The 16415-nt window shown below is 42.7% G+C and overlaps 1 long non-coding RNA gene across 1 annotated transcript; it reads right to left on the bottom strand.

The window, feature by feature from the left end:
- Positions 1 to 4593: 4593 nt before the first annotated feature.
- On the bottom strand, positions 4594 to 14894 carry LOC121134152. Its single transcript, XR_005871186.1, has 2 exons — positions 14574 to 14894; positions 4594 to 5034 (listed from the first exon to the last, which is right to left on the bottom strand). It is a non-coding gene; the product is annotated as an uncharacterized LOC121134152 (long non-coding RNA).
- Between the last annotated feature and the right edge of the window lie 1521 nt (positions 14895 to 16415).

Below are 16415 nucleotides of genomic sequence, written 5' to 3'. Positions count from 1 at the left end.
AAGACCCCTGGAAGAGCAGCCGGTGCTCTTAACCTCTGAGCCATCTCCCCAGCCCTTCATTTGACTATTAATGCTAGCAATGAGGCTAAATAAATTGTATGCATGGTTTCCTGTAGTACTTACTTCGTGTCCCTTTAGTCTAGTAACTCCAGCCAAGCAAATATTATAGCATGGCTCTGATATGATCTCAAACTCATCAGCTTATGCAAGATTCAAAGTTGTACCTAATTTTCCTATAGTTCAAAATATCCTTTAATATTTTAAGGAGTGAAACTAAGATGTTAGTCTGTATTGTTGAAAATAAATTCTATTTCTCTTGGAATTTGGAAGCTTGTATGTGTTTAGTTTCTTTGAACTCTGCATATTTTCTCTTATGGTGTTTTGTCTCTAATATTCCCAAGAAAATTTTTGAGTAATCCTGAGAGCTGGTGCTGAAAGGATAAGCAAAACCCAAGCACACATGTGACTAGGAGGGTAGTTGAGACCTTATGACAGGTACATACATAAACTTGGGAGGACAGGGAGGTTCAACATATGGAGATATGCTGTGCACAGGGAATGATGAGTACTCCCGAAGTGGGTTGAGTCTGGGTCCCTTGGATGAGGGAGATGGCAGGATGAAGGCTCTTTAGCAGAGGAGGGGAAAGGTTGTAGATATCATATCAACCCATCTATATATTCCCTTCAAGGTGAATGGATGAGTTTTCATAATCCCAAAGCTTCACAACTGTTTGGTGTTTAGAACTAGTTAACTCCAATGAGAGCATCACCTGCACAGAATAGTACTGTAGAATTCTTTCAGCCCCTTCATTTGAAACTAATGTTTCCATATCAGAACAAACAAAGCTGGCTTTTCTACATCACAGCTTTGAGTCCCACTGTCCACCTGTGGATTATTTTCAGCCTTGCTTTCAGTTACTCTGTCTGCAGTTTTCTCCTTCTCTCTAGCTACTCTGTCCCCTACATTTGCTTTACTAATGTCCAGTCCCTTCTGCTGGGGTCTGGCCATCTATTCCGGACTGATGTCTTTAGGGCTGTGTTCAGAACCAGCTGAACAGCCCCCGGTCCGACCCTGAGTGGGGGAGTGTGGATCAGGAAAGTAGCTACCCAGTGGTGTTAAGGATGAGACAGAGACATCTTGTCATTTCAGGAGGTCTCTCAGTCAATCTGGACACCACAGTTTATTCAAGCATCCTATCCTCTTAAATAGCTTTTCAAGAGGGGGGGTGGTCCTGGCAGAAGACATCTATTGTCATGTATATAGAGTTGACTAGGAAACACTTCCTTTAACCCTAGAGATTGTCCTAGAATGCACGTACCCAAACCCTCAGACTCTCTGTAATGACATGTCTCAACAGGCTTCAGACACATCCCACTAGCCCTCATGATGGGTTTGGGGCCTTGGTCTATTGTTACACAAACTAGAAGCCATTCTCCACTGTGGCCAGGCCATCTGGAGATAACCAGCCGACATCTAAAAGGTAATAGGAGATTCGAGCTCCTGGAATTAAGCTGAGGCCTATATCTGAAATATCATATTCAGGCCCTAACACCTTTATTTCCCTCTTTTTCATGATGGTTTAAGTGAAATGGAAAGACATCCTTCTACTAAGGAAGCTCTGAACCGCCACCCCATCCAGGCTTGTGCTGCTACCTAGAGCTGCCTCTGCTTCCTGTAGCATTGCTGCTGTTGTGTCCTAAAGAAGCATAACAGAAGCCTGTGGGCTGAGAAGATACGTTTTCAAGTCTTTATTTTGTGGTATTTTTAGGGTGCACAGTGAGCAAGACGCCCAAGAATCACTGCCTTTTTGATTTTATGCTTTTGTTGGTAATTTCAAGTCAGTGTCTATTTTAGCAGTCACCTGCCTTCCTGCATTTTCAGATAACATTGTTAGCGTATATGAGTGGAAAGCATCTGTTCCTTCCCTTCAAATCCCACCATCCAGAACAACATGTGTCCCAGTTCAAGGAGTCAGACTTGGCAGATGTGTAATGGTTGTACTGAACACTTCGCCCGCGAAAGAGCTGCCTTGATGTGATCATGTGTTTCTTGCGTTGTGACAGTGAAGAGCAGATTGAATGATGGCCCCAGTAAGGGTCCTTTGCTTTTATTCTGGGGCTATGATGAGAGATCTATTGTATCAGAAGTGACTGGTGGAAGAAAGCTTGGAGATTCCTATCTCTTGACCACACATGCCAAACCACAGAGGCAGATGAGAGGCCACATTGCACGTGTGTGCTGTACATGTATAGCACATGATTCCAACTCCATACGATTTTTGAACACTAGTTTAGATGGCATCTAGTGCACTTTAATGAGATGGGTTTCTACTCCCATCATGTAACTTGCTGGTAATTGGGGTTGCTGAGTATTAGAAGTTAAAAAAAAAATCAGTGTTAGCTGCACAAGTGCCCATCTCCACTGTTAGCTCTGCTTTTGATTGAACTTATTTTGTACCAGGAAGTCACAGTTGATGAAATGCACACATCTCTCATTTAGGACGTGTTTACATTTATGAAGCAACCTGGGCTCATCCTATTGTTTTGTATGAGCCTGGAGGGCCTGCAAGAGTTCATCAGGAGGTGGATGCATTTTCTTTCCAGGAGATGTATGGAAAGGAAGAGTTTGGGCTGGAGGACCGCACCAGGGAATTTCCTGGGGGTCCAGAAATGGTTGAAGGCACTGCTACTAAAGTTAATTAGTCATAGCATCTTTTTCTGTTTATTTCCCAAACATCCCTGCAACTCTGTTCTTTATTTTTACTGCTACTGTCCATGTTTGGCACTCATGACCTTATACCTGAACTCATTTTAGATCTGAAATACTCACAAGTCTCATGTGGTAGAGAATTAGTTTTCAGCTTGACACTATTGGGAGGTTGTAGAACATTTAGGATGCAGGCCTAGTGGGAAGTTTTTGGATTTTGGGGGTTTTTACCCTTAAAAGAGATGTTGCAAGGCTGGAAAGATGGCTCAGTGGTTAAGAACATAGTCTGCTCAAACAGAGCACCCAGGTTCAATTCCCAGCACCCTAATGGTAGCTCACTGTCTGTAATCCAGTTCCAAGTGATTTGACACCCCCATACAGACATAAATGCAGGCAAAACACCAATGCACACAAAATGAAAGTAAATAAGTCTGTCGCACGCCGAGCTCCCAGGAGCTGCGGTTTCTCCACCACAGAGGTCAGTCTCCCTGATCCCAGTTTTCTGTCCATGTATCATCTGTCTGTCTTTTTCTTCATTCCCTTGCCATCAGAGTCAGATCTGTCTGTGGAGCCTTAACCACATGTCTCTCGCTCTTCCTAGGTGAGTCTAAATCCTGTGAAGTTTAGTCTGGTCTACAGACTGTATTTCAAGACAGCCAGGGCTAAGCAGAGAAATTCCATCTTGAATACCCTCCCTCCACAAACATACACACAGCCAGACACATGCACAATAAACAAACTTAGATCCAAGTGTTGTGTTTTCAACATGGTTGCATTGAAATGTGAAATATCCCCCATAGGATCATATATTTGAACAACGTCCCTCAGCTGGAGGTGCTGTTGAAAGGGTTGTGGAACTTGTTTTTGTTTGTTTTTTTCAAGACAGGATCTTACTGTGTAGCACTGGCTGTCCTGGAACTCACTCTGTAGACCAGGCTGGGTTTAAACTCAGAGATCCACCTACTTCTGCCTCCTGTGCGCCACCACCTGGCAGATTGTGGAACTTTTGGGAGGTAGAGCCTTGCTGGAGGAAAGGAGTCCCTGGGAGCCAGCCCCACTTCCTTTCTCTCTGGGTTTTCTGAGTGTGGATGCAGTGTTAGAGCTAGCCTTCTTTCTCTTGCCTGATGTTGGCCTTGTCTGATGCCATGACAGTCCCAGGACAAGGGTTCAGAGACTCTTTAAACCACATGAAAACTGACCACTGAGAGTCCTCCCGAGAGCTTATGGGAGGTAGATGTTTCCCTGAGATGCAAAGTCTAGAGGAGGACATGGAACTTTTTTTTTTTTTTTGGTTTTACAAGACAGGGTTTCTCTGTATTGTTTTGGAGGCTGTTGGTCCAGCCCGGCCTCGAACTCACAGAGATCCGCCTGCCTCTGCCTCCCGAGTGCTGGGATTAAAGGCGTGCGCCACCATTGCCCGGCAGGACATGGCACTTTTAAGTCTTGAACATTCTAGATCCTGCTTGAAGCAGCATATTCATCATTGGTCTAAATGTGATTTTTCTCCTTTGCATAAAAATATATAAGACAGGCACTGTTGGCACACACCTTTAATACCAGCACTTGGGAGGCAGAGGCAGACAGATTTCTGTGTGTTCGAGGCCAGCCTGGTCTACAGAGCAACTTCCAGGATAGCCAGAGCTACGCAGAAAAACCCTGTCTTGAAAAACAAAACAAACAAACAAAAAGTAGTCACAATTGCAGCACTTTTCTGGGTTCTGTGTTGGGGTCTTTACAGGGGTTATCAGTTAAAGTAGGGTTAGTGCTGGATGTAACGGTGCACACTTCTATTTCTACCACTTGGGAGACAGAAGCAGTGGTTTTCTGTGAGATCCAGACCAGCCAGGGCTACACAGTAAGACTCTGTCTCAAAAAAAAAAAAAAGGTAATTTCAGTGGGTGCTTTATTCAGTATACCCAGTGGGAAAGAGGCCCTTTCTAGAGACTTTGAATTTAGACACAGCCCCCAGAACCATGACACCACAGTTTCCGTGGTTTAAGCTGTTCAGTTTGTGGTACTTTCTAAGTGCTGCCCTAGCAATACAATATAATGGGCTCTGTATCACCTCCCAGTACTTGATTCCCACATAGACGCAGCTAATGTTTGGTGAGAGTTGGTCACATGCCAGACGCTGTGCTAGTCTTCAGGATACAGTAACGACCAAGGCTGGCAGCTCCTGCTCCTCAGAACGTTTGCCCCCAGGTAGGCTAAGGCCAGTGCTCAGGCGTCAGAATCCACAGAAAGTCTTTTGATGAGTAGAGTGGAGTGCACAAAAGTGTGTCTTCCTGGAAGAGGTGCCAGTCAAATTTGGTGATGTTTCAGATGAACTGTGAAGAGGACAGAGAGAACGGTGACAAGCCATAACAAGTGGTATTGACATTGTCAGCCACCCCCCTGAGACATCACTATATGCATTTATCTGCATTGTGGGTAAGTTAAACAGAACATGACCATATAGACTGATGGTACAATGCACCACCTTGTGGTGATATATTATTTATGATTTATTAAAGCTTGCACGAGGATTCAGAAAGCCAAGTCAGGTAGTGATGGCACACACCTTTAATCTCAGAACTCAGGAGACAAAGGCAGATGGATCTCTCTGAGTTCAAGGCCACCCAAGGCTACATGAGATTGAATCAGTCTAAAAGAGTAACAGAACTCACACTTTTTATCCCAGCACATGGGATCACATGCCTTTAATCCTAGCACTAGGGAGGTGGAGACAGGAGTTTTATGGCTGGGTGGAGAAAGAACTATAAGGAGGAGGAAATAAGATCTGAGAGCTTTTGCCTCTGAGGACTTATGGAGATGGGATTGCCATTTCAGCTGGGTAGAGGTTAGATCTACTGGCTTGGATGCTTTGTTTCTCTATCTTCAGCTTGAAGCTTGAATACCAATATCTGTCTCTGGATTTTTTATTTGTCATACTACACCACCTTCCCCTCTTTCTTGCCCAAAACTCCCTTAAAGGGATATCTTTATGATTTTTGTCTGCTTTAAGATCAGCATTATTTATTCTAACCAGAGATTGTGTACTTTAAAAGCATGAGCAAGAAAACTGCAGGCCAAGAGAAAATATTTGTAAAAGAGACTTCTGACAAAGATGTTATCTCTGTACTAGGTGGTTTTGTGAGTCAACTTGACACGAGCTATAGAGTCATCAGAGGAAGACGCCTCAGTTGAGGAAATACCTCCTTGAGATCCAGCTGTAAGTTAGTGATCAGTCGGGGAGGGCCATCCCTGGGCTTGCTGGTCCTGGATTCTATAAGAAGGTGGGTTGAGCAAGCAAGGGGAAGCAAGCCAGAAAGCAGCACCCCTCCATGGCTTCTGCATCAGCTCCTGCCTCCAGGGTCCTGCCCTGTTTGAGTTCCTGTCCTGACTTCCTTCAGTAATGAACAGCAATGCTGAAGTATATGCCAAATAAACTCTTTCCTCCCCAACTTACTCTTTGGTCATGGTGTTTCGTCGAAGCAATAGAAACCCTAAGACAATCTTGTAAAACAATAAGAAAAATGGATTTAGTAGTCTGACACTTTGCTGAAAGTGCTGATTATTTTTAGAAGCTTTCTGATGGAATTTCTGGGATCTCTTACGTATAATATCATCATTGCAAAAAGGGATAATGTGACTTCTCTTCTGTTTGTATCCCATTAACTTCCTTCTCTGGTTTTACTACTCAAGCTAAACACTCAAGAACTACTGAAAAGGAGCAGGAAGAGTGGACAGCCATGTTTTCCTTTTGATTTTATGGGATTGTGCCAAGTTTTTCTCTGCTTAGATAATGATGTTGGCGTGGGTTTGTCATATATAACCTGTATTATGCTGAGGTACAGTCTTTCCAGTCCTGTTCTCTCTAGGACTTTTATCATGACAGGGTGTTGGATTTTGTCAAAGGCCTTTTCTGCATCTATTGAGATGATCATGTGGTGTCTATCTTTAAGCTCACTTAAACAATTGATTATGCTTATTGATGTACGTGTGTTGAACCATCGATAAAGCCAGATTGAGTGTGGTTGATGATTTTTGATATGTCTCCTTTTACAGTCTGCAAGTATCTTATTGAGATTTATTTTTTGCATCTATGTTCATCAGGGACATTGATCTGTAGATTTTTTTCCCTGATGTACCTCCAACTAGTTTGGGTATTAGAGCTTTGTATAGAATTTGGGAGTGCTCCTTCGGTTTTTGTCTTTTGAATACTTGAAGAAGTAATTGGTTGTAGTTCTTCCTTGAACATCTGGTGGAATTCTGCTGTGAATACCTCTGGACCTGGGCTTTTTTAAAGTTACAAGGCATTTTATTACTATTTCAATCTCATTTGTTATGGGTCTGTTTAAGTTGTCTCTTCTTGACTTAATTTCGGTGGTTCCATGAGTCTAAATTTCATCCATGTCATTTAGGTACTCTAACTTAATAGAATATTATGGGTTTTTAAATTCATTTTTTATAGACGTATATTTTGATCATATTTTTTCTCCTAGAGAATAGGTGTTTTAAAGTGATCCTTGTAATGTCCTAAATGTTTTTGGTATAGGTTGTAATGTTTCCCTATTTATCTTTGACCCAGTTAATTTGCGTTTTCTCTTTCTTTTACTAAGGTTATGCCAATCTTGTTTATCATTTCAAAGAACTAGCTTTTATGGCTGTTGGTTCTTTTTATTCTGTGGTGATTTGAATGGAAAATGAACGTCATTGCCTCACAGGGAGTGGCACTATTAGGAGGCATGACCTTGTTGGATTAGGTTTGGTTTTGTTGGAGGCATTGTGTGTCTGGGTGTGGGCTTTGTTGTTTCAGATGCTCAAGTCAGGCCCAGTGTTGCGCTCTCTTCCTGCTGCCTGCCAATCTGGAATATAGAACTCTCAGCTTCCTCTCCAGCACCATGTCTGCCTGCTGTGCTGCCATATTCCTGCCATGATGACAGTGAACTAAACCTCTGCACTGTAAGCCAGCCCTAATCGAATGCTTTCCTTTATAAGAGTTGCTGTGGTCATGGTGCCTCTTCACAGCAATAGAAACTCTAAGATATATTGTTTTCTTAGTTTTCTTTTCATCAATTTATGTTCTGATTTTCATTATTTCTTCTCAACTACTGGATTTAGGTTTGGTTTGTCCTTGTTTTTCTTGAGTTTCATCATAAGTCATTTTTTGTGCTCTTTTTGATTTTGTTAATGTAGGCACTTGAAGTTTCAATTCCCCCTCTTAGAACTGCTTTCAACATTTTTTGTGTGTGTTGTGTTTTTATTTTCATTTAAAATTTTTTCTCTTGATTTTCTTTTCTTTGACTCACTCACTATTCAGTTAATGTGCTGTTTAATCATCATGAGTTTGTGTAATTGCTAGAGATTCTTTTGCTGTTGATTTTAAGCTCTATTCCACTGTTACCAGATAGGATAAACACTGACGTTATTTCAGTTTTTCTGAATTTGTTAAGATTTGTTTTGAATGCTAGTATGTGGTCTATTTTAGAGAAATGTCTATGGGCTTTTGAGTGGAATGTATATGCTTTCTTTTTTGATGTAATATTCGATAACTATTTGGCAGGTCCTTTTGATGAATATCATTTAATTCTGATGTTTCTCTATTCATATCTGGAACTGACCTGGAAACCTCTTGCCTGGGGAACAAGCTCTCATAGTATTGGAAGGTGCTATGCAAACCACCAAGGGAAAAAGCAGTCAGTGATCCAACTCAGCAGTAAAGCCTGTGAACTACAACAATGATTAGCCTGGGAGGATATCCCCCCATGGTGCGATGGTGGCACTTTTACCTTGTAGTGTACCCAACAGCTAACTGCCTGAACTTAAGACCACTTATTTGTAGAAGTTCATGCCTGGTATTGTAAAACTAGCCAACTACCTGTGGCTGTAGAGGTCATAGACTCTAGAGGATAACCTACTGCTGCCATTTCGAAACTAAGATCTCTAATTGTACTCTAAATATTTTTCTAGGGATAGTTCTCACCTCTCATCAAAGAAGCTTATTTTTACAGCAAACAGGATGTTACAGAGAGTCACAACTGGCAAGATGCAGAGAATAAATAGTTGTGGGGTGTCCAGGCCAAGTTGATGTGTACATCCCCTACATCTAAGGCTCAGCAACGTCTTAGAAGAGGGGAGAAGATTTTATGAGCAAGACATCTGCTAGATAATGTCTTCTAGACATGACAGGTAAGTTGCAACCATAAAATATCAAAAATAAGATTGCCTTAACAAGACCTGCAGGACAAATACAGTAGTTGACATGATGACATGGACTGCGAAAATGCCATGAGGCTCCTATGTCTAGATCAAGAGCTACAGGCAATCAATGGCTACTGAGAGAGGAAGATTCCATTTTCTCCAGGGACAAACTCCATGATAGGTTATCCAATCTTAAGTGGTCAGTCCTAAATGCATACACATGCTAACAACACTAAATGGATTTGGTACAGAGGTAAATACAGTAGTCACATATGAGATTCTCAGAAAATTTAAAATAAAAAAGCAAAAATAAATTCTAGGAAATTAAAGAAAGGAAAATATCTGAACAAACACCTTGCCAAAGAATGAATATATGTGTATATGATATATATGACAGTATATATGACAGATAAACATATGAAAATGTTCTGCATCATAATTTTATTAGGAGGCTGAATATTAAAGCCACTGCACATCTGCTAGAATGGCTCAAACCCTGTCACCATCAAACACAAGGACATAGAACAACAGGAAATCTCTTATTCATTGATAGTAGAATGGCTAATGATAAAGATACCTTTTTACCTTACAAAACTAAATATAACATTTATCATATGACCTAGAAATCATGCTTTTTGGTATTTAATCAAATCAATTGAAATTTTATGTCCTCACAAAGATGTGCAAATAAATTCTTTTTTACAATTGATAAAGCTCAAAAGCAAGCAAGATGTCTTTTAGTAGCTGGTTGAATAAATCAACTGAAATATATAGACAATGGAGGACGTCTCATGACAAAAAAGCATTGAACTCTCAAGCCATGGAAAGATATAGAAGAACCTTGAATACATACAAGTAAGTGAAAGAAGCTGATCTGAAGGTGCCATACACCAAATGGTCCCAACTCCAACATTCAGGACAAGCAGAACTACAAAGACAGCAACAGGATTAGGGGGAGGGAGGATAATGAGTGGTGCAGAGGACTTCTAGGTTTGTGGAACTACTCTGTAGGATGTCACAATGGTGGATTCATGCCATTAGATACTTCTGGAAACCAGAAGGATGTACAAAAGCAACAATAAGCCTAAGTGTAGATAGAGTATGGACTTTGGGTGACATTGTGTCAGGTTCATCAAAGGTCCACCACTAATGTATGATAAGTCTGTGCTTTCTGCTCAACACTGTCCTGAAAAATAAGGACCCAAGCATGGATGGGACTTGTCGTGTGCTCTAGGCTTTACCTTCTTCTTCCCTCTCTATACCCCGTGGCTGAGTCCCAACCATTTCTTTTATTTCACTCTTGGTGTCTATTTTCATATTTCCTTTTTAAATTTTGGCCACGTTTGGAATGTCTGTTTCCTGTTATGATCTTTCCTCTAACAACTAATTTCCAGTGAAAATACTCTTCCTTTTCTGGTTCCCAGTAACCTTTAACTTCTTGTTCAGTATTTCAAACTTCTACCAGCTATTGGCTCAATTCTATTTCAGTGCATCTGTCCTGTGTCTGTTACCATATGGCTTCAATATACGTGTTTTCAGTATCTCTTAGTATGTATCATCAGAGCATTTACAAAGATGTCCAAAATGGAATCTAATTAAAATCGGATGGGACTTCTTTGAAACACTTTCTTATCGATTAACAGTACAGCTGCTTGGCTGAAGCAATCCCATAGAAAACAGACACTATCTCTTCCAACTTCTCTTTGCAGATAAAAAACAACCCTGAGGGTCAGCGATGTTACTGTGTTGCTAATTATGAAGGTCATACTGGAAGAAAGAAGTAAACCTGAATTTTTTCCAGAAGGTCTGTGTGTGAGGACCCCATCTTCATGTGTCCCCTGTGGATTACCTATCCCCTTCTGAAGTAGCAATGCTTATATAAGGAAAAACTGACTCATTCCCTTCTGGCTTCCCCATCTTCCTTCTTTTTTATGTGTCAGGCAACTGAAGTTTAAATATGTTTTCTTTAAGGTCACATATGTTATTCCTTAAAAAGGGTGGGTACAGCGGTCATTGCCAAGTGATTCTAGAGCCTACTAGGTACTCTAACACCTCAGAAAATGAAGGTCCCTGGCTGCTGCGGGGAGATTGCTTGGTTGTCAGAGTTCTTTATCTGCAAGCATGAGGCTTGGGTTTGATCCCCATTGTGACATAAATCTGGTGTTGTGACGCAGGCCTATAATCCCAATACTCTGAAGGCAGGAGGATCAGAAGTTCAAGGTCATCTTCGACTACATAGGGAGTTCAAAGCCAGCCTGGGATATGAGGCCCTGTCTTTTTGTTGTTGTTTTCAGTTTTGAAAAGAGGCCCAGTGAGTTAAACTGATTTCCCCAGCATCATACAGAGCATGATAACAATTGTTTGTACCAATGGGCAGATGGGAGTGGATTGAGGGTGATAAGAAAGGAATTAGGAAGGATTTGAAAATCCACTATTAATTTTGTGTGAAGAGAATCCAGTACTTTTAAAAACTCGTTCCTGGGTCAGAGGTAACAACGATGTCCTAAACTATTCAGAAGATGAAAAACAGAAGTTTGTGTTGGCAGTCATCTTTAGACCTCTCCCTCCCCGATAAAAGAAAATGTTCTTTGGTTGGCGCAAAGACTGCTTGGCTTGTCAATTTCATTGCTTTTCTAGGAATTTGAGACAATGAAAACACTCTGGCCTTCACTCACATTATTATTTCTGAGTTTATTTTGCTAATAAACTTACTATGATTTCCAGACCATGTAACCTTTGACCTCTAGCATCCTGCCTTCATACGACCCAAGTAAGGTAGAAGGATGTTGTGTCCAGGGGAACATCAGAGAATTGTTGTTTCAACTCTACTGCACCAAAAGGCAGTATTTTATCCTGATTTTTTTCATGTATTGCTCTATAAATTGTTTGAGCTTTCTTTTAAAAATAAAGCCCAAGTATTTATGAATTACAACTTTTGCAATAATAAATTTGAGAACAATATTTTAAGTACTTAGCTTTAAAAATACCCTTGAAATCATTTTTTATTTCTCTTCTCCCCCTTTCCTTCCCTTTCTCCCTCCCTCTTTTTTTCTCTTCATCCATCCATCCATCCATCCATCCATCCATCCATCCATCCATCCATCCATCTCCCATCCAGGCTGAGTGATGAGATTACAGGTTTTGTGTATCCAACATTTTTTTTTTTTGTATCCAACATTTGTAATGCCTGACAAATGTTGAAGTTGATAGTTTAGTTTCTGTTTCTGTACATCTTGATTTCACTTTATATGGAGTATTGACTACTTTGCTTGGAGAAGGGAGCATGTTAAGGGCTGCTGTTAAAGTCACTATTACCTCAAGGTGTGACTGACTTTGGTGATGGGAGTCTTTCAAATGGTAATTAAGTCAACATGAGGTCCCAGAGCTCGAGCACGCATGCACGCAAGCTCACATGCACAACCATGTGGAGACATACAGACAATGCAGAGAGTCGAGGAGGACCTAAGCTTGCAGGTGCCTATGTTATGGTGGCTTCAGTTTTCTCTGGTCTTGACCTTAGTACAATTCTTGACAGGGCAATAGAGCAAGTAGTCAAGAGTTTGGTTAGAGTAAGCACAGGAGGATACACTATTAAAAAAAAGAGCCTAGAAGTAGGGGGACTTCATCTTAGGAATAAAGTTACATTTTTATTCTTTCTGTTGTCCCCTCCCTTGTGCCACCTCCAAGGTGGGCACTTTCAAGGAAAGGGTTTTTTTCTTCGAAGAACCCCATTTTACCCACAATTCAGCTCAAGTAGCTGTAAATGTGAAGTTGAAAAGTTCACTGGGGGAAGGGTAACAGTACTTTTGTGTGTACCCCCCAGCCGAGGACGTCTTGAAACTGTTTTAATCCCATCTGCCTGCCATTGCCCACTCTTGGCCACTGTCTCTGACTTCCTGTTCCAGGCCCTGAGATCTGGGGTTGCCATCACCACTTGCTATCTATGTATCTTGACCACCATCGTTTTCTTTACTTCTTTGTAGACGACAACACTATCTACAGCTCAGCTGGAGTGACTACCACCACATGCTGCTCCTTTTGTCTGGCTGTGGGGGGCTTGGTGGTCAGTCCCAGAGCTAACCTTCTGCCTATCACCTTAGTCTTGGCCTTTTAGTTGACAGAGCTGTGAGACAAGAAGACCATTTGTTTCGGTCCGCTTGTGGCACTTTGAGGCACCCTAGGAACCCAACAAAAGCTGTGCTGAGAGAGCACAGAGTTCTCCCTTTCCCTGGGAAGGCCTTCATTGACCTTTCAGGACTGACCAGATCAGGTGGGACTATTTAGAAAACTGTGAGTCGCTGTCATCTGCCCACAGAAACCTGATATCCAGCTTAAAAAAAAGAGACTTATCCTTGGATAGTAGATGTAAAGCAAATGATAACCAGGCTACAATCCATAGCCCCAGAGAAGCCAGGTGACAAGGAGGATCCTAAGAGAGATGCTTGGATATCCCTGGGAAGGTGAAATAGATGAGATCTCCTGGGTAACCTGGGGTACGGGGGGAGAGTATGGGGGGTGAGAACATGAAGTATTGGGATGGCTGAGTTGGAGGTGGGGTGGAGGGGGAGAGTAATAAAAGAAATATCTTAATGGGGGGGGAGATTTGGGGGTGAGGGAGAAACCTGGTACCATAAGGATGATCCCAGCTAAGTCTTCTAGAAGTAGTGGAGAGGGTCCCTGAACTGGCCTTCTCCTGTGATGAGATTGGTGACTACCCTAATTGTCATCAGAGGCCTTCATCCAGTAACTGATGGAAGCAGATGCAGAGATCACAGCCAAGCTCTGGACAGTTTTAGAGGTTACAGGTCACGGTAGGTTGGCATTGAGGACTTGGGGTCTGCAGAGAGATAACACATCATGATGGGAGTACATAGTACAGGAAACTGCTCTCCCCATGGCCAGGAATGAAAGAGGGAGGAAGAACCGGGTGGTGGTGGTGCACACACCTTTAATCCCAGCACTCGGGAGGCAGAGGCAGGCGGGTGTCCATGAGTTTGAAGCCAGCCAAAGCTGTTAGACAAAGACTGTGCCTTGAAAATAGTTTAAAAAAAAAAAAGGGAGGAAGAGACCAGTACCGTAGTCTCCTCTTTATGCACATGCCCCAGTGACCTGAAGACGCTCCATCCTTTACGTTCCTACCTCCTTTCAAGAGCAGCAAGCTGGAGACAAGACTTTTGGGAAATGTTCAAGATCCAAACAGTAGCAAGCACTGTCAGGCTGTGACATACTGGCCAAGTCTCATTGGTCTGTGGGAGTCTGTTTTCCCACAGAAAGCTCCCGACATTTCGATGTTTAACAAACCTTCCAGCACATTCTAATGGGAAGCCACACTTGGAAACCACTGGGATTAGGTCATCTCAAAGATTTCTGCCTGTTCTAGCATTCTGTGTTTCTATGGAAAAGATTTAAATCCCTGACCTTCCAAGAATGAGGCTGGAACCTGAAAGGATATCAGCAATGGAATCAGGTTATTTTTGTCACACAGTGACTATGTTCCAGTTTCCAGGAGTTATGAAATTTCCCAGGACAGCGTGGGGTGCAGGGTCCTGGTTGGAGGGACCACGTGGACTGGTAGAGATACTGTTGCTGACTCCTTGAGCTCGGCGGCCAGAGACGAGGTGTGACTCTGGAAGGATGCCTCTGGGAGCCTAAACTGGGCAGACACACAGATTGAGGGTCTTACCTGAGTGTCCAGATTTGTAGTACTCTGGCAACCTGGCCTGGCCTAGCATAGTTTAAGCCCCAGTTTTCCCGCTCTCAAAGTTCTTGTCGTTTTGTCCTTTCTATTAATGGGACAAACAATCGAGAATGATTATCAAAGTACACGGGAAAGCGTGAATCTGTTTTGTTAGTTGCTTAGTCTATTGTTAGACTATAGCGATAACAGTGAGCGGGGGCCAGGGCTCTGAAGGTTGGAGGGTGGCCGAGACCTGAGGCAGCTCTTTTAACTGCATCTTCTGGAGTATGTTTAATTATGCCTGCAGCTTTGGTTAAAACTTCGCTGTATTAGTTACTTCTGTGTTGCTGTGGTAAGACACCGTGACTAAGGCAACTCTGGAACTATGGTTCCAGAGGAGAAAGTTCATAATGGTGGCGAGGCGTGGCAACAAGCAGCAGCTTTGGCGGCCCGCGGTAGGCATGGCAGCAGGAGCTGACATCGGCAACCACAAACGAGAAGCAGAGAGAGACAGAGACACAGAGACAGAGAGAATGAACTGCGGCGGGGCTGTGGACTCTCAAAGTCACCCCTAGTGGAGTATTTCGTCTAGCAAGGCTGCACCACTCCCCCAAACAGCGCCACCCCCTGGGCACCAAGTGCCAGAGCTTATGGGGGACATTTTTTTTTTTTAATTGAAACCACAATGTTAGCCAGGACCTGTAATGAAATTAGATATCAGGAAATGGATTACGGTATCAAAGTCTGGTTTAAAGTTCCCAGGCCAGTGTTCATGGAAGGTTCTACATCCATGTTCAGACCCCAAATTTGGTGCTCACTTCCCACATGATGCTACTCCTCTGACTGCAAATGTCAAGACACCGGTTGCATTTCGCTCCTCAGTTTTCCCCAGAAGTTCCAAAGGAAAACTCAATTGATGGTTCTGAGACAGATGAAAGGTGTCTCCTCTCCTTCCTGGAGCCATACCGTGCATGGCTCCAGGAGCTGACCCCACTGGCCCTGGGGGGAATGAAAAGAGACACATGAGCACACGGAAAAGCTGGGATCAGGAGGTCTGAACTCTGATGGAGAAACCACAGTACCTTGGATGCTCAGTGTGTTTATTTCATACAGTTGAACAGGGAGGTGCATTATTGCACACCGCTGACTCAAGAAGGCAGCATTTATGATACAGTCGGATCAAGGTGGCAGGTTTCTCTAATCTTGGTAGGGCAAGCTCTATAGAGGAGCAATCTCTAGCTGTCGTATCTCAGGGTACTGACCATGGATATATTTTGTAAACACTGTCAACATTCACACTTTGACCCCGAGAAAGGCTTTGCCACTCCCATGGGGCTAAAGTATTAGAGTCCTTGATATGGCAATACCATGTCACTCAAGACTTAATCTACTCAGGGCTTCCTCTGCTTTCCATGTAGAATCACCGTTAGTGTTAATGTTATGTTCTTTCTGTTCTACTTTTCCTGTGTGTGTGTGTGTGTGTGTGTGTGTGTGTGTGTGTGTGGCATGTGGGGCGTATGGAGGCTGGAGTTTTACGTGGGAACCATCCTCCATCTTCCCACCTTATTCATTGAGACAGAGACTCTCATTTAAATCCAGAGCTCACCAATATGGCTAGTGTTAATAGCAAGCTTGCCCGCCCAGCATTTTTGTAGATTTGGGGGATCAATGTGCTCAGTAGAGAAAGAAGGGTCAGGTGTAGATGAGGGTTTCATATGTCTCACACTGCAATGTAAAGATCTTATTCAGGCCGCATCTCATACAGTACAGCCGTAGTCCCCCAGGGCAGATAATAGGCATTTTCAACTTTTAGTCTTCAATGCCAGAAGAAACCTAGAACCTTGGGGA

Source organism: Mesocricetus auratus, unplaced genomic scaffold (assembly GCF_017639785.1).
Source record: "Mesocricetus auratus isolate SY011 unplaced genomic scaffold, BCM_Maur_2.0 Super-Scaffold_100026, whole genome shotgun sequence".
Lineage (NCBI taxonomy): Eukaryota > Metazoa > Chordata > Mammalia > Rodentia > Cricetidae > Mesocricetus > Mesocricetus auratus.
Note: the sequence above shows the minus strand (reverse complement) of the source record. Positions and strands in the feature narration are given on the sequence as shown.